Genomic DNA, 24,997 nt, shown 5'->3' with positions numbered 1-24,997 from the left:
CCGTCCTCAGGAACTGAGTTCTGTGTTTGTGATCCATGATTCAGCTACTACCATACATTGGGCCCTGAAATATGACCCCGCTCGACTTCTTATTCACCCTTGTCCTCTGTCCAGGAGTTGCAAGTAGTTTCTGGTGCTTGTAGTATGCTGGAGGCCGTGGACAGTACTGACCGTAGGGGTGGGCTGTGATGCGGTAGGCACGTGGCCGGGTATACCGGGCGCCCGTTTGGTGTCACGGAACCCTGTTCACATCGTTTGGGGCTGTGAGCGAAACTCCGGCCGGATCTCCTCATGGATGGAACCCGAATAGGCGATAAACCTGGACCAGAGACTTGAGTGTTTAGGTAGGTCGTGGTCTACACCCACGTCGGCTTTCGCTTGAAGTCTGTCGAGCACGTGTCGTGTGCAGACGCTAAGTGGTGGAAACATGTATGAAGAAGTACACCCCTGCAGGGTTAACATCATCTATTCGAATAGCCGTGTTCGCGGTAAAGGACTTCTGGGTTGCTTATATCAGTTCATAGACAAGTGAAAGTGGATACTCTAAAATACGCAAGATAAGCGTGAGTGCTATGGTTGGCGTTCTCGCAGGGAGACGGGAGCGGATCCATAGTGGTGTATTGATATGGTGAATATGTGGACTCGTGTGCGCCACCTCAAAAGAGTTACTTGCAGTCGTAGTTCAGGATAGCCACTGAGTCAAAGCTGGCTTGCTGCAGTTAAACCCCACCATCCCCTTTGTTGATAATGATGCATATGTAGTTAGTTCTGATGTAAGTCTTGCTGGGTACATTTGTACTCACGTTGCTTAATTTATGTTTTTGCAGAGAGACTTCGGTCTCGCTAGTAGTTCCGCGTGGACTTCGACGTTTAGCTTGTTACCTCAGCTACGATCTTGTGCCCTCAGCAGGATCTGGTAGATAGTCAGGCTTCTCAGCCTTTTTCATTTATAGATGCATGTACTCAGACATGATAGCTTCCGCTTGTGTTTTGATTTGTATGCTCTGAATGTTGGGTCATGAGACCCATGTTTGTAATATCTCGCTCCTCGGAGCCTATTGGATAAACTACTTGAGTCGTAGAGTCATTTTGTGATGCCATGTTGTATTGCACATATCGAGCATATTGTGTGTATGTTATTGAAATGCTTGGTATGTGTGGGATCTGACTATCTAGTTGTTTATCTTTAGTAGCCTCTCTTACCGGGAAATGTCTCCTAGTGTTTCCACCGAGCCATGGTAGCTTGCTACTGCTCCGAAACACTTAGTTTGGCCGGCATGTGTCCTTCTTCATTCCTGTGTCTGTCCCTTCGGGGAAATGTCACGCGATGAATACCGGAGTCCTGTTAGCCCGCTACAGCCCGGTTCACCGGAGTCCTGCTAGCCCAGTGCTACAGCCTGGATTCACTCGCTGATGACCGACACGTTCGATGCTGGGTCATGGATGCCTGTCCCTGTAAGTTTGTGCCACTTTGGGTTTACGACTAGCCATGTCAGCCCGGGCTCCTTATCATATGGATGCTAGCGACACTGTCATATACGTGTGCCAAAGGCGCAAACGGTCCCGGGTAAAGGTAAGGCGACACCCGTGGGAATACCGTGCGTGAGGCCGCAAAGTGATATGAGGTGTTACATGCTAGATCGATGTGGCATTGAGTCGGGGTCCTGACAGCGTTGGTATCAGAGCTTGACTGCCTGTAGGATTACCAAGCCAAACTGGTCGAAGTTGAGTCTAGAAATTCTTTAGTTATGTAAGGGAATTGATTGTGGGATGGAATGTAAGGCTCTTTTTACTCCTTATACCTCATGCCCTTCTGATCTGAGTCATCTTATCTTTCCTACGGGGATTAAGAACTAGGCTATCTCTTCTTTCTATTAGGATCACGTGTTACTAATCCGTAGACTTATAAGATTGTTGGATTTAAGTCTCAGTTCAGTTCCTATTACTTCTGTATGTTAACTGTTGATCTCGAAACCTTGATATTGTGCTTCCGAGTGGTTATGCCACCATTTTTGTGAATGTCTCAAATCTTTTCTGAGCATTTACAGCCGTTATGCTGTCCGAGTCATCCCAGGTTTCTAAACAGTCTGATGCATTTGCAAAATCCTTTCCCTCTGGTTTCGATATTCCTTTGTGCCAGCTCAATCACACAAATCAGTGAGTTGAGGTACCTTATTGCCTTGACATATATGTTGGAATAATTATTATGACCCTAGGTGGTTTAGGGAGTCACCTAGTAATCTAGCAATGTTTTGTGTTCCCAGTGTGAAGATTCTGGCCATCGTTCTCGAAAGCATCTCGTGGTGCTACTTAGTAATAGGTATTCTGTTCCTGGGTTCTTGAACCCGAGATTCACCCTACTTACATCATGTTGATAGTGTTGCTAGTTCCTTTAGGATATTAGTAACCTTTGCGATAGTCCTCGAGGTTCATGGTACATCCTTCTTCCAATTACCATGAACCATTCTTGGCAGGAGTTCTTCTGAACCAAAAGATGACAACAAGAGTACTCTTGAGGAGTTCTCCATTCTATATTGTGACTCTGCCAGCTCAACCTTTCTGCATGGGTTATCCGGAAGAATTATGCTGAATTCGTTCGACATGCTAGTCCATGCATCCACAACTCAGAAAATCATATGTTCTTTTGAGTTGTCCCTCTTTAGTTGTTTTCTGGCCCTCGTCTATCAATTGATAGTCAGGAGTAATTGTGCATTCGTGTTATCAATGCTTATTATTCTTGTGGTCCGTCAAGCCATTCTATTCCAGAATGACTAGGAGAAATAAACTCCAGTACCTCTTCCATATCCAGGATTGGGTCAAAGAAGTTGTGCTCCGCAGAACAAATTGCTAACCCAGCTTTTGCTCTGTTCTACCTTGGAGTATTACCATCTTTTATACCGGGATTGTTATGGGAATTGCACACCATCCTATGAACTCTTGGTACAGTGATACTTCTCGCCATCATTACTCATTCCTCGGTTCCGTGTGGTTATAACTGGAATGTCGACAAGTGAATCGTGATGTGTGAAATCAATACTCCTAGCAACCTTGTTGCTTGGTAGTTAAATGGACAATAACCTCATTCTTAACGTGTTTGTTCTTGAATCATCATTCTAAGATTGATCGTGCTACCTTGTCCATCTTCCTGGTGCACATTTCGATTGATGAGTTAGGATTTTGTCAAGTCCTCGCTCATTTGATCATATCGTCTTGCCCTGAAAAGCAAGATTGTTCTCAAGCTTAGTAACATACCGATGGTTCGTGATTTTCCGAAGATCTTCTCGGAAGTATTACCAGGTTGTCACCTGACCGCTATGTTGAGCTCGTGATCAAGTTGGTTTTCTTATAAACCACCCTTTCTCCAAGAATATGTGTTGGATATCCCTAAGCTAGTTGGTTAAGCTAGACAACAACTTGGAGAATTGGAAGATAAAAGCTTGCCTAACTTAGTTCGTTCCAAAGGGATATTCTTGTGTAGTGTGTGTTGAAGAAAGATGATATCTTCATCGATTGGTCCCTGTGATCAGTTATTGGACCTATTGTCTTATCAATCCTTTGATTTGGGTGTGGGCTATCCTCAAATCAAATCAGAACCAACGATGTTCGTAATGTTGTCTTACTCGTGGTTGACTCCTCGAGCATACACCATTATATCTTATGGGTCTGACCAATGCTATCACCTGTTCACATAATTAGGGAATTCCATCTTCATGGAAATCTCGATGATTTGTTGTTGAGTCCATCAACATCATTTTATCTTCTCCAAGATCTTGTTGGACAATAAGTTAGTGTTGGAAACTTTTGAAAGCATTTTCCTCATGCTAGCTCATGGGGTATGTGTTTGATGAAAGGAGTGACTTCCTCTTATACACGTGCATTTGGTGAAAGTTGCCGCCGTGGATTTGAGAAAGTTAATGTTGTTTCCTTTGGAATCATCCCAAATCAGTCATGCACACGTGCGAAGAATTCTGTGGTTTGAAGACTTGCAACCTTCATTCCATATGTGTCCCGAGCACACCAAGCCACTGATTGATTTGTTCAAGGAGAAGAAGTTCCTTCATAAGAGCTAATCATATGACTTATGCAAGGACTTCGTTATCCACGGTGATGGTTCCCAACCAGAACTCAGTAGTGTTTTATTGTAAGACTACCACGTGGTCATGCTTGTCTAGGACATCGTGTTCACATGTTTGTAGCAGAACCAGCTCATGTTTTGCAGTTTACTATCGTAGTTCATTCCCCGAGAATCTCGCAACGTCATCTCTTCGATTTGTGTTGCAAACTTTCATTTCTCTTCCTAGAATCGATGAGTCTGGAATATTCTGACACCAACCAGATCTGAATCTCAGGCAGATATGATGGTTGGAACATTTCCCCAAGAACTATAATATTGGTTCCTCGATAACTGGTAAAGTGGATGTCGTGGCCAGCACCACCCAGCCGAAAGACCTATTATTGTAGTATCTTGATTGAAGAAGTTGGCCACCTCCCCATAAGGATTTCGTAGGATTTACCTCCGTAACTGTTCCTTATGGATTCTATTGCTCCCGAAGTCCGACCTTTTACTTGATGTTCTAGTTATCAAACCATATCTATGAATGGGATACACTAGCACATCAAGGAGAACATTAGAAGCGGAGTGCTAAATGTCTCTCGGTCGATCATCCAGATTTTCTTTCCTTGGCATTGCTAGGGTGAAATCTGAGAAAGTGTTATCTTCCTTTGCATCTGCATCATCCATCATCATTCATCATGGTAGCAAGTTGTGTTGCCAGGATCCTTGACACGGATGTTGGTAAAACCTTGATGATTATGGAAATGCTCAAGTTCTTGAGAGCATGCACAAGCGCTACGTGTTATCATCGGCTCTAACTGGGATTCCTCTCAGTTTCCTCGGCAATGCTATGACCTTTTCAAACAGTGAATCCACTCTCTATTGTTGGGTTCTTCCCTAGTTACCAGAATCATTCCCAGCATTTGCATTTTGTTCCTAGCTTGCACCGCCAATGTGCCATTCTACCATGGGTCTCTTCCATTTCCGGTGATAAGCAAATTCATCCATTACGTTGTCTTCAACAAGGTAATCCACATCATCCAAGTCCGAGTATGCCATTCTACCGACCCCCTCCAAACGATCGCTCGAGAATTGCCTTAGGCTGGTTTAAAGGGTTTCAATGATCTCTGAATCAAAGGTAATTCTTTTTGCCACTAAGGGGATATTTCTACGAGTCACCTTCCCTAAGGTGCATCGTTATGGTACCATGGAAACTCAACTCCTCGCTACGTTGACAATCGATTACCACCTCCTTAAGCGTGAAATTGTTGTCTACCTAGTGAACCTTCGTCATCTGCTTCACTCCATTCCCATGGATGTATGTTTAGTGTCTCAGCTCGAGAGAGGTTGCTATGTCTCATTCCGTGAGTAATCCTGAGTTGTTCGATCTTCGAGAAGATCGATCCTTCTAGAGTTTTCCTTTCCTCTTCTTGTCTTGATAGTTGAAGTTCTCGGAGGAAGACATCGAGTCAAAGATGGTGATCGATTCAACGTTCATTTGAAGTACAACCTGGATCATGAAGATTATACTAGTTTGCGTTTCCCCTTCATCCTACCCTATGCTTGAATCTCGAGACGAGATTCTTGTTTAGTGGGGGTGAGTTGTCACATCCCTAGCTTCTGGTGCTGCCTGGTGTTTGCATCATGTTTAATTTTGAAACTTGAACTGAGGGAAATTGGAAGCCTCAAAACCCTAAATAAAAGAAGGGCAAAAACCCTAAAAAAAATCTCATTCATTGTTCCAAAATGCTCTTCTTAAATGTTTGATAATTTTTGGCAAGGGTTCTGGTCCCAACCAAAATATTGAACATTTTAAGGATTTATTTTTGGGACTTTGAATTTAATTCATTAGCTATTTGAATTTGCATTATATTCATATAATTAGAATATAATTTCAAATATCCCTGAAATATTTTATGAGCTTTTGGAAAAGTCCATCTAGCAAAATAAAATTATTCAGAGGAGCTTTTGGCATTGTTTGAATTATTTTAAATTCAAAACAGTGGCAAAAGAATTAAATAAAAGAAAACAGAACAGGAATATAAAAAAACAGGAGAGAGAGGAAGCCTACCTGGGCCACTTACCCGCAGCCCACCTAGCGCCCCACCTGGCCCAGCGATGCGGCTGAGGCCCAGCCCACCCCCTCCTCTCTGTCGTCTTCCTCCCCCTCGCCCCGAAGCTGCTCGGTGGCGAGCGCTGACGCCGCCCCGGCCACCTCCTGCTTCCCCTGGCCACCTCCTGCTTCCTCCCCGAGCCCTCTAGCGACGCCACGGAGTCGTCCCCGACCGCTATCCCTTCTCTCTGCTCGCTCTGGCTCTCTCCCTCTCTTGATTTGGAGCACCACCGAGAGCCACCGGAGGGCGCCGCCGTCGCATCCATAGCCACCGGCCACCCCTCGCCCTTCCGATGAGCTCAGGAGCTCCGTCCCGACCCCATGGAGCTGCACACCGACGCACGCGACTAGAGGAGGCCCCAGTCGACCGGAGCGTCGTCGTCTTCATCCCCGGTGCCCGGAGATCGCCGCCGTAAATTCGCCGTCGCAGAACCTTCCCCGAGCTCGCCGACCCCTCCGTCCAGTCCACTGTGAGCCCCTCTTCCTCTTCCCCCTTCTCTCAAGCTCGCGCTCATTCCCTAGCCTCTTCCTCCACCGCGGCCGAGAGTTTCTCGCCGCCGGCCATGGCGTGGCCGTGGCCACAGCCACCGCAGCTCGTTTCCGAGCCCACTGTCGTGCTCACCGCGATCTCAGGAGTCCGTAGCACGCCCCAGCTCCTCCTGCCGTGCTCCCTAACACCGACCCCGAGCTCGCCCGAGCTCCGGCCGCCGCCGAGGTCGACACCGTGCTCAACTCCGGCCACCTCCGCTCCAGCCGCCTCCACCACTGGAAGCGCCACTCCGCCAGCTCCCTGTAGATGCTCCCCGCGCCCCAAACCATGGCCTGTAGCGCAATCCCGATGCGGACGCCGCCGCGATCTGAGGTCGCCGGCGGTTAAACGCCGGCAGCTGACGTGGCGATGTCATTAAACGCTAATGATGCACTAACCAACCCCCTAGGCCACTGACTGTGGGCCCCACCCCTGGTCAAACCCCAGTCAGCGATGGGTTTGACCGGGATTAGGTCCTGTGTCACTGACGTGTGGACCCCGCACGTCAGGTTTGACCTGGACCTGGCCGTTGACTCGCTGACGTCATGCTGGCGTCAGGCTGACGCAGCTAAATCATTTTCTGGAATTATTTTAATTCTAAATATTCAGGAAATTTCAGAAAATGATTAAAACTTCAATAAATCATAGAAATTCAACCGTAACTCCAAATGAAATAATTTATATATGAAAAATTATCAGAAAAATTCAAGGAATCCATCTGTACCATTTTCATGCATGTTAGAACAACTTATAGCTGCTTTTTAGCACAAATCAATTAAATGGCATTTGAATAATCACATATGGAGTTTGAATTTGAATCTTGTATTCAAACCAACTTCATTTAATCTGTTGCTAGTTGCATTAGCTCAAAACACATTAATATTGCCATGTCATGAGCATGCATCATATTGTGCATTGCATTGATTGTATTTCTTCTTTGTTGCCGGTATCTGTTCCCTCCCGGTAGACGATGTTCCGACGTTGTGATCGTTGACACTGATGAAGACTCAATGTTATCCTCAGAAGTGCCAGGCAAGCAAAACCCCCTTGTTCATTCCGATACAATCCTACACTCTCGCTCCTGCTCTCTTTTACTGCATTAGGACAACACTGATTCAACTGTTACTTGCTGCGGTAGTTGAACCCCTTTATCCTTTGCATGACCTGTCATTGCCACAGTAAATAGATGAAACCCACTAGCATGAGTAGGAGTTGTTTGAGCCCTGTTGTGCCTACTCATTCATGCTTGTTTGTCATGCCTGCTACTGCTTAGAGTTGAGTCAGGTCTGATTCATCGGGGATGAATCAGAGGTGTGTGAACATGTCCTACTGTGTGTGAGCTAAGTGTGTGAACACGATTTGGTAAAAGGTAGCGGTGAGAGGCCATGTAGGAGTACATGGTGGGTTGTCTCATTGAAGCCGTCCTCAGGAACTGAGTTCTGTGTTTGTGATCCATGATTCAGCTACTACCATACATTGGGCCCTGAAATATGACCCCGCTCGACTTCTTATCACCCTTGTCCTCTGTCCAGGAGTTGCAAGTAGTTTCTGGTGTTTGTAGTATGCTGGAGGCCATGGACAGCGCTGACCGTAGGGGTGGGCTGTGATGCGGTAGGCACGTGGCCGGGTATACCGGGCGCCCGTTTGGTGTCACGGAACCCTGTTCACATCGTTTGGGGCTGTGAGCGAAACTCCGGCCGGATCTCCTCATGGATGGAACCCGAATAGGCGATAAACCTGGACTAGAGACTTGAGTGTTTAGGTAGGTCGTGGTCTACACCCACGTCGGCTTTCGCTTGAAGTCTGCCGAGCACATGTCGTGTGCAGACGCTAAGTGGTGGAAACATGTATGAAGAAGTACACCCCTGCAGGGTTAACATCATCTATTCGAATAGCCGTGTCCGCGGAAAAGGACTTCTGGGTTGCTTATATCAGTTCATAGACAAGTGAAAGTGGATACTCTAAAATACGCAAGATAAGCGTGAGTGCTATGGATGGCGTTCTCGTAGGGAGACGGGAGCGGATCCATAGTGGTGTATTGATATGGTGAATATGTGGACTCGTGTGCGCCACCTCAAAAGAGTTACTTGCAGTCGTAGTTCAGGATAGCCACCGAGTCAAAGCTGGCTTGCTGCAGTTAAACCCCACCATCCCCTTTGTTGATAATGATGCATATGTAGTTAGTTCTGATGTAAGTCTTGCTGGGTACATTTGTACTCACGTTGCTTAATTTATGTTTTTGCAGAGAGACTTCAGTCTCGCTAGTAGTTCCACGTGGACTTCGACGTTTAGCTTGTTACCTCAGCTACGATCTTGTGCCCTCGGCAGGATCTGGTAGATAGTCAGGCTTTCAAGCCTTTTTCATTTATAGATGTCTGTACTCAGACATGATAGCTTCCGCTTGTGCTTTGATTTGTATGCTCTGAATGTTGGGTCATGAGACCCTGTTTGTAATATCTCGCTCCTCGGAGCCTATTGATAAATACTTGAGTCGTAGAGTCATGTTGTGATGCCATGTTGTATTGCACATATCGAGCATATTGTGTGTATGTTATTGAAATGCTTGGTATGTGTGGGATCTGACTATCTAGTTGTTTATCCTTAGTAGCCTCTCTTACCGGGAAATGTCTCCTAGTGTTTCCACTGAGCCATGGTAGCTTGCTACTGCTCCGGAACACTTAGGCTGGCCGGCATGTGTCCTTCTTCGTTCCTGTGTCTGTCCCTTCGGGGAAATGTCACGCGATGAATATCGGAGTCCTGTTAGCCCGCTACAGCCCGGTTCACCGGAGTCCTGCTAGCCCAGTGCTACAGCCTGGATTCACTCGCTGATGACCGACACGTTCGATTCTGGGTCACGGATGCCTGTCCCTGTAAGTTTGTGCCACTTTGGGTTTACGACTAGCCATGTCAGCCCGGGCTCCTTATCATATGGATGCTAGCGACACTGTCATATACGTGTGCCAACAGGCGCAAACGGTCCCGGGTAAAGGTAAGGCGACACCCGTGGGAATACCGTGCGTGAGGCCGCAAAGTGATATGAGGTGTTACATGCTAGATCGATGTGGCATTGAGTCGGGGTCCTGACACATTGTTGATGGTGAGTTTCTTTACTTTCTTTCTTTGAGCTGCCGATTATAAATCGTGCCGACTCCCGGTTTTTGACTTGTTTCTTCGTTTCTTCCGTCTTGGCAGACTTCTTCCCTGCGCACTCGCAGGCCGCCATCCAAGCCATCGAGGCTGACCGTGAAGGTCGGAGGGCGGAAGGTGCAAATATCACCGCCGACGCCCCCCGGACCCTTGATGAGCATATCCTGAGCATCGAGGCTCGCCTTCGGCCGACTCACCGGATGCTGTGTCGGCTTCAACGTGTCGGCGCCCAGGCGATTGCTGCCCTGTGGCTGGACATGCAGGCTCCACGCACCCCCAGTCGGACTGCCGACTGGCTAGAGGTCGCAGCTGGTCGTCTTGAAGCCTGGAAAGGTTCCTCGGCCCGAGCTGGAGCGTGCCGGGCCTTGGAGTTCGTCAAGGCATGGTATCCGGGGATGGACCTAGACCGGCTGGCCACACTCCGGTCAGAGGCCCAGCCGGAGCTGGCAGCTGTGGAAGACGCCCTTGTCAAGCGTGCTACGGCGATTGCCGAGTACACTGACACCAGCATCTTCGTCCCCGAGCGGTCTGAAGACGGCGAGGAGGTACCGCCGGAGTGGTTTGGGATGAACCCAGGCTACGGCGAGGACTCGGCAGAGGTGATCGGTTCCAGCGCCAAGGAGGAAGGCGAGGCGGAGGACGGAGGCGAGACGGAAGAACCAGAAGACGGAGCGGACGGCCATCCTCAGCTCGACCGTGCCTCCAGCAACGAGCCGCGTGCGACCGAGCCGACTACCGCCGGGGGCAATCGAGCCGAGACTGCCCAGCCGGAGTGGGGTGTATTTTGAATTTCTGCTCGAAGATTCGGCCAAGGGCCTATGCTATGTAAATATTTATCCGAATTCTATCTTTTCTTGCTCATTGCTCTTTTGGCTTTTTTCCTTTGCCGCTTTCCCTTAGTTGCCTGTCTTGCCAGTCGGACAGCAGCTCTGCGGACTGCCGTTGGATCAAATGCTTGGCTACTTTGGGAAGGCAAGTACTTAGCCGTTTTAGAGTTTTTTAGCAAGTTGAATAGAAGGTGGTGAGCCGACTGCTTAATAGTCGGTTTGTGAAAAGAAAAAAGGAAGGCTGGAAGCCGGCTTTAAGCTATGTTCTATGCTTTGAGTCCTTAGCCATTTTTCATGTGAACGCCCATTCTACCTTACTCCTGCCCACCGTACAGTCGCTCTGCGAGCTGTGGCTTCTGACAGGAGACGGCTTAGGCGTCACACACTACTTGTCCGGCTGCATGAAGCATTTCATAGTGCAAGGTGGCAAGTCCCCGGGCCGACCTGTCGAGCCCGGTGCCCAGCGGTAATCAAAGAGTAACATACCCGTAGGCATAACTTTTATCATATAGACAAAAGAGGGCAGTCCCCGAGCTCGTCTTGGGGGGGCCGAAGTCTTGGTACTTTAATACAAAAGGTAGTGTGGTACATACTGCATCAACTGTAAAATCTTCGGAGGAGATTTGCTTTCCATGGCCGCTCTGTCTCTTTGCCGGAGTAGTCCCTCTTGCGTGCTCGGGGCTTTTGAGCGTCAATCAGGTAGTAGGATTCGTTGCCCAGCACTTTGCTGATGATGAAAGGGCCTTCCCAAGGTGCCGACAGCTTGTGTTGGCCGGCTGTTCGCTGGATCAGCCGGAGCACAAGGTCGCCTTCTTGGAAAGATCTTGGCTTGACCTTCCTGTTGTAGTATCGGCGCAGGCTCTGCTGGTAGATGCTGGACCGGCTGAGTGCCAACAGCCGGCCCTCTTCCAGCAGATCGATGTCGTCTTGACGTGCTTCTTCTACTTCCTCCTCGGTGTACATGGTGACTCGCGGGGAGTCGAACTCTATGTCCGTTGGGATGACGGCTTTGGCACCGTAGACGAGGAAGAAAGGTGTGAAGCCGGTTGACTTGTTTGGAGTCGTGCGCAGACTCCAGAGGACGGCTGGCAACTCATCGAGCCAGCAGCCAGCCGAGCGCTCCAGAGCCTCGACCAGCCGGGGCTTGATGCCGGACAGGATGAGGCCGTTTGCTCGCTCCACCTAGCCGTTTGACTGTGGATGGGCGACGGACGCTAGGTCCAGTCGGATGCCCTGTGTTGCGCAAAAACGGGCCAAGGCGCCTTTGGCAAAATTTGTGCCGTTGTCGGTGATGATGCTGTGTGGTATGCCATACCGAATTGTGATATCGGAGATGAAAGTCACGGCAGTTGGACTGTTCAGTTTCTTGATTGGCTTCGCTTCTATCCACTTGGTGAACTTGTCCACTGCGACAAGTAAGTGAGTTAAGCCACCTCGTGCCGTCTTGAATGGTCCCACCATGTCTAGACCCCAAACTGCGAAAGGCCAGGCAATGGGGATGGTCTTGAGTGCAGAAGCCGGCTGGTGCGGCTTGGAGCTGAACTTCTGGCACCCTTTGCATTTTTGGACCAATTCCTTGGCCTCTTCTAAGGCAGTCGGCCAGAAGAAACCGTGTTGAAAGGCTTTTGCGACGAGTGCTCTTGAAGCCGCATGGTGGACGCACTCGCCTTGATGGATGTCTTTGAGAATTGCTTGGCCTTGCTCTGGCTCTACGCAGCGCTGGTAGACACCAACGACGCTGCGCCTGACCAGCTCTCTGTTGACTATGGTGTAGGCTGCCTCTCGGCGTTGTACTTGCCGAGCTGAGGTCTCATCAGTCGGCAGCTCTTTGCTCACCAGGAATTTGAGGATGGGCTGGGCCCATGAGGGTGCTATTATTTCTTCGACTGCCAGAACTGCGACTTGGACGAGGGCGGCTGGGCTGGGAGGCGGCGGGTTGGATTCAACAACCGCTTGCTGGGTTAATGAAGTCCCCAGGCCGACTAGCGCGGCTCTTGGGCCGAGTTCTGGAGTCTTCGAGCCCGCCGCCGCAGTCCCCGGGCCGGGTACTGCAGTCCCTGGGCCGGCTTTGACTGTGGCGCCTTTGGAGCCATCTGCCAAAATCCTCATACCGTCTACTGGGGCTCTAGAGTCAGATCCGACTTCTTCGGGGGGAGCCAGCATGAAGATGGAGTCTGATTCTGGTGAAGGCTTGACAGACGGCTTGAGGAGGCGCTGAAGGGCGACGCCGGATGGTATTGCTTGGCGGGTAGAGCCGATTTGTGCCAAGGCGTCTGCTTGGTCATTGTCATTTCTTGGCACATGGAGGAACTTGAACCCCTCGAAATATCCACTGAGTTGCTGCACGAGGAAACGGTAACTTGCCATGTTTGCATCTTTGGCATCCCAGTCGCCAGATGACTGTTGGACCACTAAGTCCGAGTCGCCATAACACAGGATCCGGCTAATGCCAAGTTCTTTGGCAAGCCGGAGCCCGTGAATGAGCGCCTCGTACTCGGCAACGTTATTGGAGGCGGCAAAATGGATTTGCAGTGCGTATTTGAGCTTGTCGCCTTTAGGGGAAGTGAGGACGATGCCGGCTCCCAAGCCGGTGTGCATCTTGGAGCCGTCGAAGTGCATCCGCCAATGGGTGGAGTCGGGCGCTGGAGGTAGGTACTGGGTCTCGGCCCAGTCGACGAGGAAGTCGGCCAGTGCTTGTGACTTGGTGGCGGTGCGGGGCTGGTAGTGGATGGTGTAGGGAGCCAACTCTATGGCCCACTTGGCCACTCGGCCAGAAGCATCTTGGCTTCCGATGATCTCGGCAAGTGGGGCCGTGCAGACCACAGTGATTGGATGCTCTTGAAAGTAAGGCTTCAATTTCTTGGCGGTAAAGTGTACGCCATAGCATATCTTCTGGTAGTGGGGGTAGTTCTGCTTGGAGGCCGATAGTACTTCGCTCAGGTAATATACCGGTCTCTGTACAGGTAGTGCCTTGCCTTCCTCCTTGCGTTCCACTACAATGACCGTGCTGACTACCCGGCTGGTGGCGGCGATGTACAGGCGCATAGGTTCCTTAGGAGTCGGAGCCGCCAAAACGGGTGGAGTAGTCAACATCTTCTTCAACTGGAGAAAAGCTTCGTCCGCCTTGTGGTTCCATTCGAAGAAAGTGGTCTTCTTCATGAGTTGGTATAAGGGGAAGCTTTCTCGCCCAGCCGACTGATGAATCGGCTGATGGACGCCAAGCAGCCGGTGAACTTTTGTACGTCTAGCAGTCGGCTGGGTACCTCCATCCTCTCAATGGCCTTGATCTTTACAGGGTTGCACTCTATGCCGCATTCAGAGACCAGGAAGCCAAGGAGTTGGCCGGCTAGTACTCCGAAGACGAACTTCTTAGGGTTGAGCTTGATCTGGAATCGGCGCAGGTTCTCAAAGGTCTCCTTGAGGTCTTCCAGCAGTGTTCCACGCTTTTCCGTCTTCACCACCACATCGTCCATGTAGACGTGGGCGTTTCTGCCGAGTTGCTTGAGGAGGCACTTCTGCATGCAACGCTGAAAGGTGGCGCCGACATTCCTCAAGCCGAACATCATGGTGAGGTAGCAGAAGGCTCCAAACGGCGTGATGAAGGCGGTCTTCAGTCTGTCAGCCGGGTTCAGCTTGATCCGGTGATATCCTGAGTATTCATCCAAAAAGCTCAACAGCTTGCATTCGGCGGTGGAGTCTATTACCTGATCAATTCTTGGTAGAGCAAATGGGTCCTTGGGGCAGGCCTTGTTGAGGCTCGTGTAGTCAATACACATTCGCCACTGCTTGTTCTTCTTCAGTACCAGGACCAGATTGGCTAGCCACTCTGGAAAGAATACTTCCATAATGAAGCCGACCGCTAGGAGCCGGGCTATTTCTTCTCCAACAACTCTTCTCTTCTCTTCTGATAGGCGGCGCAGGGGCTGCCTGACCGGCTTTTCATTAGATCAGACATGTAGCTTGTGCTCGGCGAATTCCGTCGGTAAACCTGGCATGTCTTGGGGGACCATGCGAAGATGTACCGATTCTCACGGAGGAAATCGACGAGCTCGCCTTCCTATTTGCTGTCGATGTTTGCGCCTATGATAGCGTACCTCTCTGGGTGCTCCGGATCCAAGGGTATCTTCTTTGTCTCCTTGGCCGGCTTGAACGAACCCTCAGCCTCCGACTCCTTTGGGTTGGGCGATACCTCTGGCTGCTTGCCGGCCATCGCCACAACCCGTTCAAGGAGCCGCTTCTCGGCCGCGATTACCAGGGACTCGGCTAGCCGACTGCTCTCAGCCGCACAAGCAGACGACTTCCGGTAGTCGCCGGCTATGGTCAGAATCCCCCTAGAACTGGGCATCTTCCTTTTGAGGTAGGCGTAGTGGGGGACCGCCATGAACTTGGCCAAGGCGGGTCGGCCGAGTAGTGCATGGTACGGGCTCTCAAGGTCCACCACCTCAAACCAAACTGACTCTCGAGGGAAGTGATCTTTGTCTCCAAAGAGGACGTCCATCAGGATCTTGCCGATTGGTGAGCAGGAAAGCCCAGGAACAATGCCGTGGAACACAGTCCGACTGTTCTGAAGCTGTCTTTGCTTGATTCCTAATTTCTCCATGGTGTCCTTGTACAGGATGTTAATGATGCTACCTCCGTCTATCAGAACTCGCGAGAAACGAGCAGCTCATCTATCCGTGGCAAAGGTGGCATCCAGGACCAAGGCATAAGATCCCGGACTCGGCATCACCTCTGGGTGATTAGCCCTGCTCCAACTGATAGGCTTTTCGGACCAGTGCGTGAACTCTGGCATCTCTGACGCTACTGCATTCACCTCTGGTCGCTGCAGCCGCCTGCTGCGTCGATCATCAGCCATACTGGTAAATACCACATAGGCTCCGTGTTCTTCAGGGTATTCGTCTTGTACTGCGCCGACTAGCCTGACAGCCGGCTGCTGGGGCTGAGGCGGCGGCGGCTGCCCAGCAGGCGGGGGAGGTAGGAGGCCATCTCCTTTGGCGATCCTGGTGAGCCAGTGGCACTTCCGGGTGGTGTGATTCGAAGGCTTCGCGCCGCTATGGAACTTGCAAGGTCCATCCAGAGTCTGCTCGTAGGAGAAGGCCGGCAACCAGTTGGGCTTGCCGCCTTTCTGTCGCTTGGGCGGAGGCTGCCCATCCAGCTACTGGGCTTCAACTGTCGCAACCTGCCGGCTGCTGGAAGCCGGCTGCGGGGCCTTGCACTTGTGGTCGCTCTGCTGTTGTCACCGACTGGCGTCTCCCGCCGGAGTCCTTGGAGCCTGAGGGGCCACTTTGCCAGTTGCGCTGACTTGAATCTCCGCCTTCATGGAGGAGTCGGCCGTGGCGTACTTGTCTGCTATGATCAGTAGCTCGTCGAGGGTTTCTGGCTCGTCGTAGAGGAGCTTGTGCTTGAGGAGGGTGCCTTCTCTGCACCCGGCGGTGAAGTACTCGATAGCCTACACCTCGTGCACGCCCTCGCAGGAGTTCCGAAGCTCGGCCCAACGCGTGAGGTAGTCGCGAGTCGACTCATCGGGACCTTGCATGCACAAGGAGAGCTGACGAGGCTTTGGAGGACGCTTGTATGTGCTGGTGAAGTTGCGGACAAATGCTTCGGTGAAGTCGACCCAGCTGTTGATGCTGCGGGGCTTCAGGCTGTTCAGCCATGTCCGGGCCGTGCCCTGGAGCATGAGCGGAACGTATTTTACGGCGAGACGCTTGTTGCCGTTCGCTATGCTGACAACCGTGGAGTAGTCGACTAGCCAGTCTTCCGGCTTCACGGAGCCGGTGTACTTGGGCGTGTCTCTTGGGAGCGTGAACCCTTTGGGAAAGGGCTCGTCTCGAATGCAGGGCCCGAAACAAGGCGGACCCAACTCATCTTCTTCTTCCAACGCCAAGGATCGGTGAAGCCGGTCGATCCGGTGGCGGGCGTCGTTTTCCTCGACTCCCTCTCGGCGGCCAAGGCGGTCGCCAAGAGTTGGATGATCAACAGGCGGCGGGGAGACTCGCCTTTCCTTGCGAGGAGGAGGAGGCTGACAGTCGTCCCGGCGTTCTACTGCTCTCAGGCGGGCGTCTCGGTCGTGCTCTATGGTAATCTGAGTCCGACTATGGCTGGCAGTCGGATCCTTGTCCTTTCTTCCTCGGCCGCCGCCAGTCGGTGTTCGAGACGTCACGCCTTGGTCTCGGCGAAGGTCGTCGTTTTGCCGTTGTGGCACCTCTGTGCGGCAGCCGGCCTCGTTCTGCGCGGCAGCCGCATCAAGGAGCCGCTGGACTCGCTCCATCATCAGGCGGCGCTCTTCTCCCTCGAAATTGTCCAGCTCGCCCACCGCCGCCTGGGCGGCTCGAATGTTCTCCGCAGGTGTAGCGTACACAGGGCGACTTGCCCCGAACAGGTTGGCGATGGCTACGCCGCGCTGCTGGACCGTGCCAAGGCGGCTGGGCCCAGCTGGGGCTGGCGAGCCACCAACAGCACGATCCATCTCTCGCTGGTAGGCTTCTGACAAACGTCTCATGCTAGCGAGCTTCTTCGCACCTTCGACCAGCTGAAGGCGGCGCGCCTCCAACGTCTCCGCGTCAGCGTCTTCCAGAATGGGCACAGTCAGGCATGTAGCGCCATGCCAAGTGGGTCATGCGCTCCTCCGCCGGGGAGCTCGTCATGACTGATGATGAGCACCTCGGTGATGGTGCTTCCGCCGCTCTCCGCACGAGGGAGAGGCTCGTCGTAGACCACCACATTAGTGGGGAACACGTTGAGCGATGCGGTGTCGGAGTCGACCAGCATCAGGTCGGTGGAACCTACAGACTCCAAGTCCACGGCAGGCTCGCCGGCGACGTGGAGTTGATCGAGGAGGCCCGCGACGAGGCTCTCGGAGCCGCCCGTGCCTACGTCGAATGCAGGTTCGTCAGAGATGCGAACCTCGCCGACAAGTTCGGCGAGGCAGCTAGCTGCGCAGGCGATCTCAACGCCGTGCAGCGCGTCGGCGCAAACTCCGTCTGGCGTGCCTGGCTGGCTGCGCTCGCCAGGGAGGAAAAGGGTTCCCATCCAGAACATGTCTCCAGATGACGGTGCACCAGGCCCCACGGTGGGTGCCAAATGTCAGGGGTTGGGTGCGACATATGCCAAAGGATGGCTTATCATGGTGGGGGCGAGTAGAACGTCGCTGGTGCCTGGAAACGGGATGAGGCGTAGACATGCACGCCGGCGAATCTTACCCAGCTTCAGGGCTCTCCGGGGAGATAATACCCCTACTGGTGCTCTACGGGGTCTCCGCATGATCACTATGGCAAAGTGTTTACACGATTGCTCCTTGAGCTGTTTCCTGGAGGTAGGAGAGGGCAAGGCTAGCTCTCTCCCTCCTATATGATCTGGTCTAGTGCTAATGGATTCCAACCCTTTGCATGGGTGCCTTGGGGGGTTTACATAGGCCTACCCCCCAGGGGTACAATGGTAATCCGGCTGGACGCGGGCCCAGCCGTCAGTGCCTCCGGCCTCCGTCTTCTTCGCCGACTGGTGGGCCCCGCCGACTGGCTAGGTACGGAGCCGACAGGCCGCGTCCGCCGTGGGTGGGTCTTGCCGGCTGCTGATTACTGTAGCCGTGCTTCTGATGACGCGGGCTTGGTCATGGAGTCGTGGCAACAGCCCCGCCGCCTGGCGGGTGATCGCTATTGCCACTCTCTGTCACATCTGATTAATGGTGCGTGGGCCCCGGGGGAGGGTCTGGCCGACTCTCGAGGGCCGACTGGTGGCGCACTTGCCGTCTCCTGGGGTCCCACTGGCTGGTGGGACCCGCCGCCCCAAGGTCGTATAGACAAGCCGTCGTGGGCGCAGGATTCGGTCCTTCGGTGCTGATGTCAGGGCCGGCACGGCAACAATGCCACGTCGCGCGGAGATCTCCTTGGGTACGGCGTGCTGTGGCCATGCCTGCCCCCGGTAAGGGGCAGGAGCGGGCTTTACTGTAGCCACTCCCCGGTCATGTCCCTCCTGATGAGGATATGGGGTTTGTTGGAGTCGCGGTCTGACTCCCCAAGGTCGGCTTCTTGGGAAGTCGGCAGTCAGGAGTCGGCTTATCCTGAAGTCGTTCCTGGGACTCGGCCGCAAGTGGCTAGTCGGTTGCCTTGCCGCCGACTTATCTAAAGGCGGCTCCGTGTCCTGGGATCTTGAGGGGCGTAGCCTGCCCCGATGTCTTGAAAGGTTCTGGGGCTCGGGTTAGCCTACCCATGGCCCATTACTCTGACAGTTTCTGTCCTCTACAGCATTCACTTATAGCTATGTCTTCTAGTTGAATCTTTTGAACTAAGTGAATGTGATCGGACCCTGACCTTTCTATGCTCCCGTCTTAAGTCTATCTATCCAAATCATATGCATTCTATTGAAAATGTCAAAACGTCTTCTCTGTGTCCTTGTCAGCAGAAGACACAGAGACAAACATTAATCTGTTTTCAATGCTCAATCCTTTTTACCTGAAACCCGGAGAAGTGGGAACGACCACCCGACAATCCAGGCGTGCGTGGGAACGTGGAACAACCTCCAATGTGTTGCATGATCGCCATGTGTCCTTCAGATGTGAACCGCCGGGAGCACCTGCGTAATAATGTTGTGCCGTCCCTGTCCCTATAAATACAAGCCTCACCCCAGTCATTATCTCTTCTTCCACTCTCGCACAAACCCTAGCGCCACCGCTAGCCCTCGACGACGCCGGCGATGAAGCGCTTAGGTGCCGCGACCTCACCGACGCCATCCTCACGCCGGCCGCGGACATCGTCTTCTCCGCCGTCGCTGTAGGTGTCCTCTGTCACCAAGTTAGGGCACGGAAGATCGAACTGCTCGGCTTCATCTCCTACTCTGTCTAGCAGTTCCTCGAGTGGTAAATAAAAACTCTTTTTACAGTCTTTTTGATCCGATAGATTCATCCTTTTCAACCACAAGTGGTTTCTGTTCCTACAAAGTTGGATCTATCTCGTTCTGCATCTCACAGCATGCCTAGTATGTTCACTTATGCTTCACAAAGTAGTTAGATTCCTCACTTGTACTTATTCGTGGATTCGTACAAATCTGGAACCAACTCTCTACATATGAGTGAATGTCTTCGCACTATGAGGTCAATGTCTTCTAAAACTGATTTATCTTCAAAATCTTCTGAGAATGCATATGACCTCTTCCCCTTCCCTCGCATCCCTAATGCTGTCACAGGTACATATCCGTGGGAGAATCCCTTGGTTCTCATAGTATGCATTCATTTGCAGAGTTCTTACAACATCACATAAATTCTCCTGAAGCCAGTTCATGTCTAACCAGTAGACGGAAGACTTTGACAGTGTTGAAGCCTTTCAGTCTAAACTTCATGGCAACTGAAAAATCAGTTAGGAAGGGCAGCAGAGAGTGCCGTGGAAACACTACTAAGGACCTGCCACCGGATCTCTATGAGTTATACAAGTCAGATCCAGAAGAAACCTATGGAGAACGCAAGAACCGAATCCAATGGATTCGAAGACATTGGGCAGAGGAATGGTTCAAGTACAGATTCGTCACCGTTGAATATGATGAGAAGAATGCCCTAAAGGGCCCTTGGGGAGATATAATATACAAAGGTCTTCAGCCCAAGTCGAAGTCTGAAGCTATTGCTCAGGGCTTCTACCCCTGCATGATTTGTGGACCTCAGCATGCTAATGCTGACCCATCCTCTCTGTTATGGTGTCGTGAAGATAAACTCTTCAAGCGCAACTATCAGGCTGCAAAGAACTCGGCCAAGGAAAACAAGAAGTCTTTGGGATTAGACTTCAACTCAGGCCCCTCTGCACCATGTGTTGACGGCACACGCGAAGCTGAACCCAATCTTATTGGGCCCTTCTACAACTTAGAAGGTCTCATCACTCACATTCAGGTTCAAGGAGCAGCCGTGGACCACTCTGCAGATGACGTTGATTCTGACGAAGTGCCTGCACCACCGAAGCCAGTGAAGCAAAAGAAACCAAAGGCTTCAAAGCCCTCCTCTGCACCAAAGGTCTGATGGGTGAAGCCTCTGGCCACTGCACCTCCTGAAGCCAGTGTGCAGTCTAAAGATCTCTCTCGCATCTCCAAGTCTGACAAGTTGAAAAAGCCCATGCAACCAATTGGTCAAGCATTGACTCCTGCTGCTGTTCTGAGAAACGAGAATGACGCCATTGATCTGTCTAGTGACGACGATCTTGGCGATGACGCTCTTGAGCAATTGATAAAGAGAAAGCAAGAGGCGGAAATCTTCAATGATCTTCCCCTCTTTGATGTGGAAATCTTGTACAAGTTTATTGATGAGTGGTTTGACAGCCCAGACCTCAGTTTTGATGATCTTCAGCTCCCGATTGGCCTCAGCGTCTTCTTCCATGGAGCCATTGCTCCTGAGTTGGCTCTTGCACAGAAGATTGTTGAGCTGAAGCACCAAATTAACTATGAAAAGGCTCAGTTCAAGAAGCACATGGCCAAGCTCAATGTTGAAGACATTCAAAACTTCAAGGTCATGATGCGTGAGCTCAAGGAGGCATTCCACAAGAAACGAGAAGAAGCAAAAGGTTCTCTTGACCGCATGAAGAATCTTGCTGCCAAATGTGTTCAAGGCTACAATGAAGCTGAAAAGCACAAGGCTTTGGGGCGCCCAGGCATCGACCCCAGAATGGCTGCCAAGAAGAAGAAGAAGAAGAAGAAGAAGCCAGATGTGGCCGAACCAGAAGCACCAAGGTAGGAAGAACCTTGCATTGTCTTTCCGGTCAGTATGACAGGCTCGAAGCCTAAGGTCCCCACAGTGGATTCAGAGTTTAAGAAAACTAGAGCAGCTGAAGCCGAAGCCAGAAAGCGCAAGACCAAAGCCACCACTGATGATGCTCCACCAACCAAGAAAAGAACAACAAAGAAGCGAGACCGGGCTGCTTCCACAGAGCCCCTTGTTGCCGAGCCAATTTCTGTTGCTCGTCCTTCCTCTGCACATCGAGAGCGTCATTTGGTAGTTCATGAGCCTGCTTCCACAGAGGCTCCTGAAGCTGAAGAAAATCCAGCTGTTGACCCCACCGCAGCTAAAGACATTGGTCATCAAGACAATGTTGAAGATGATGAAGTCCTTCCTCAGATCGAGCACAATTTGGTATCATCGCATGTTCTCATGAACAATGAACTCATCAGCATTGGTCGTCCATTGACGCCAATTGCTCAGGATGACTCATGGGCTGATCACCCTCAAGAATCCCCTCGTGATGAAGAAATACCAGTTATTCCCCCACCACAGGTCACCACTCTGGCGATTGACAGTGAAGACTTTGAGGCCCAACCAACTCCATCTCCACAGGCGTCGCCAGCATTTCGCAGGCTTCGCAAAGGACCAAGGCCACAGGTCACATTGTCAAGTGTTCCAGAAGGAGAAGAGCGCCAATCTGTTTCACGCGAAGTCTTTCCTGAAGCCACTCCTACTACGAACATCCCTGAATCTGAAGCCAAAATGGCTGAAGATATTCTGACTGCATCAGCCGATGATCAAGAAGAAGAACCAATAGATGAATAAAGAGTTGCTACACCCCCGTCCAACCCTGAAGTTGTTCTCGAGGAGAACGTGTCTGACCCTCCAGCTCCTGAAGTGGAGGTTACCAATACTGAGGCGGCCACCAACATCAACACCGAAGCCAATGACGTTGTCATGGCTGAAGCTAATGTGGCGCCTGTAGCTAATGTGGTGCCAGATGTCGCTGCACCTGAAGCTTATGCTACACCTGATGCAAATCTACAGCTTGAAGCCAATGCCTCTGCTCCTGTACCACCTCCCAGTCCACACACCATCGAGCAAGCATATGATCATGGTCAGCTTGTTACAGTCCACTGGCCAATTCTGGTTCCTCCGCCTAATCCCGGCCCTCAATTTGCCTATCATGTGGAGCACAAGCCTCAGGTCCAAAAGCCAAAGCCAAGGCTACCATGGTTTCCTGGTACTGCAACGTCACCAGGATCATTTAATCTGAATGGATTCAAGGCACACAACACATTCTTCGACAGTGACAAGAACCCCTACCCAAGGCCAAGAATCTCTTCAGACCGATTCTGGAGTTATCAGCAGCGAAGCTATTATTCATGCATCTTGTACAATCAGGGACGCATCTTCCCTCACATGCATCTTGATTGTGAAGCCATTGTTGTACTGCCATGCCTTGAAGAAGCCCTTGACTGCTTTCGTGATGCGGGTCTGCTCAACTTTGTGACTGCCAAGGAACACTGGAATGAAGAACTTCTGTTTCAATTCTATGCTACACTCCACATTCGTGGATACAACAGGGATCCGTATACTTGGATCCTTGAGTGGATGACAGGAGATGTTCATCATGAAGCTAAAGCCCAAGACATCATTGAGCTTACAGCCCTACCCACTCCTAGCGAATATTATGAACCAGGTTGTCAACAACACCAGAATGCTTTGGAGAGCATTTTCCAGAAGCCAGAACCCAACATGAGCCAAATGCTGAGCATGATGAAGCCTTTGCCACGCAACCCTGAATACCCAAACGAATTCTTTGTTGAAGACCTAGAGTATCTGCCCCGCACCATTTACCATATCATCAGAAAAACTCTATGGCATGTTAAAGGACATTCATCTGCAGCGAAGCTTGAAGGAGCAATGAAGACTTTGGTTTTCTATATCTTCAATGGCATAAGCTTCAATGCTCAAGACTTCTTCATCAGGAAGTTGGCTGCATCTGGCTCCGATATCTTTGGTTTGAAGTTCTATGCTCCATGGGTAATGCATCTTATCAAGCTTCACTCTTCCTTCAACTATCAGCCGTCTACACGCAATCATCTAGTATTCTTGCCAGAGGTTGATCTGTCTGTTGAAGCTATTTACCCAGAGCCTGCAAAGGACCCAATTTATCTTCACAATGTTGATCGTCAAAGCTTCACCCAGCCCATTGAAGGAGTTCAGGCCGTCTCTCGTGTGTATCCCTTGGCTGGCAACACACGTGCCCCTCGCGCCCAAACTGAAGCCACTGGAAGCACCATTGCCCAAAGGCCTCGGAAGCGATCTCGTGTTCTCAATGACCGAGAGCTTCTCGTCGCTCTACAGCAGAAACGGGATAAGCATCATGACTGGCTTAAGCGTCAGATGCAAAGCCTCTTGGTGGACGTCAATCGCATTCGCAATCTTGCCACCAAGAATGCCTTTGTTACACATGAAACCTGTCGGAGGTCCTGGAAGAGTTTGACATTGTTCACTGCTGAAGCAGATCTTCAAGACAATGGCTTCACAGAAAGATTCAAGTTCGACTCCACTCCTCCAAGGAATGCTCACTTGCGTCGGACTCCCTCACTTGAAGACTCTGACTATTCTTCCTCAGCTGCAACGGTGAATGCCAGAGTCATAGATGATCAAGATGATGCCACTTCACCACCTCCAACTTCAGCGCGTGTCGACACTGCACCAAGTTCTTCTGCACCACCGGACCTCAACGACGACTCTGCTGCTTCGCCTACTCCTCATGGGAATGAGTAGAAGCTCTATGTCTTCAAACCTTTTTGGTCATTACTGAAAAAAGGGGGAGAAGCATATGAGTTGATAGTCTTCAAGCGGGTCCATATGGGTGGTTCCTTTATTTTTGCTACTTTTTCCAAGTGCTTACAACTCTCGCTTTTGATACATTTGGTTCGTTTTTGAGTTGTAACACTAAAACTTGTTGGTCGTCTGCTATCTTTTCAACACTATGTGATGCGATGATAAATTCCGCATGTGCGATGATAAATTCCGCACGAAGTCATCTTGCAGACGTCCAATTTTTTTTCATTATGCATGTCATTATCTTTGATATATCCTTTCATGCATGATGAATTGTCTTCATAAGTAGAAGAGGAGCTCCACAAGTACAACCTGCCATGTGCATTTGCATTCAAAGGCAAAATACTTATATGCACATCTTCAGGGGGAGCCTTCCTGCTACTTACGAAGACAATACTTAAATTCTTTACAATTTCACATACTTTTATCCCCGTTGAAAACTTCAACCAGTTTGTCATCAATCACCAAAAAGGGGGAGATTGTAAGTGCATCTAGTGCTACCCCTAGTTGGTTTTGGAGTATTGATGACAAACCTGGTTGAGGGACTAATGTGTTTGTGAGAATTGCAGGATAACACAGGTAGTAGTCCCTCATTGATTCGGTTTACCTACCGGAGATGACCCCTAAAAATGTATGAAGACATTGAAGACAAAGGTGGTATGTGAAGGTATTCACATTGAAGACTATGACAAGAGAAGACATCGCGTGAAGACTATGGAGCGCGAAGACTTAGTTGTTTCGTTGTTTCCTTTTCTTCCTTGTTGAGTCATAGGAACCACCA

The sequence above is a fragment of the Triticum aestivum genome, chromosome 6A, assembly GCF_018294505.1.
Source record: "Triticum aestivum cultivar Chinese Spring chromosome 6A, IWGSC CS RefSeq v2.1, whole genome shotgun sequence".
Taxonomy (NCBI): domain Eukaryota; kingdom Viridiplantae; phylum Streptophyta; class Magnoliopsida; order Poales; family Poaceae; genus Triticum; species Triticum aestivum.
The sequence above is the reverse complement of the archived record's forward strand: the minus strand, read 5'-3'. Positions refer to the sequence as shown.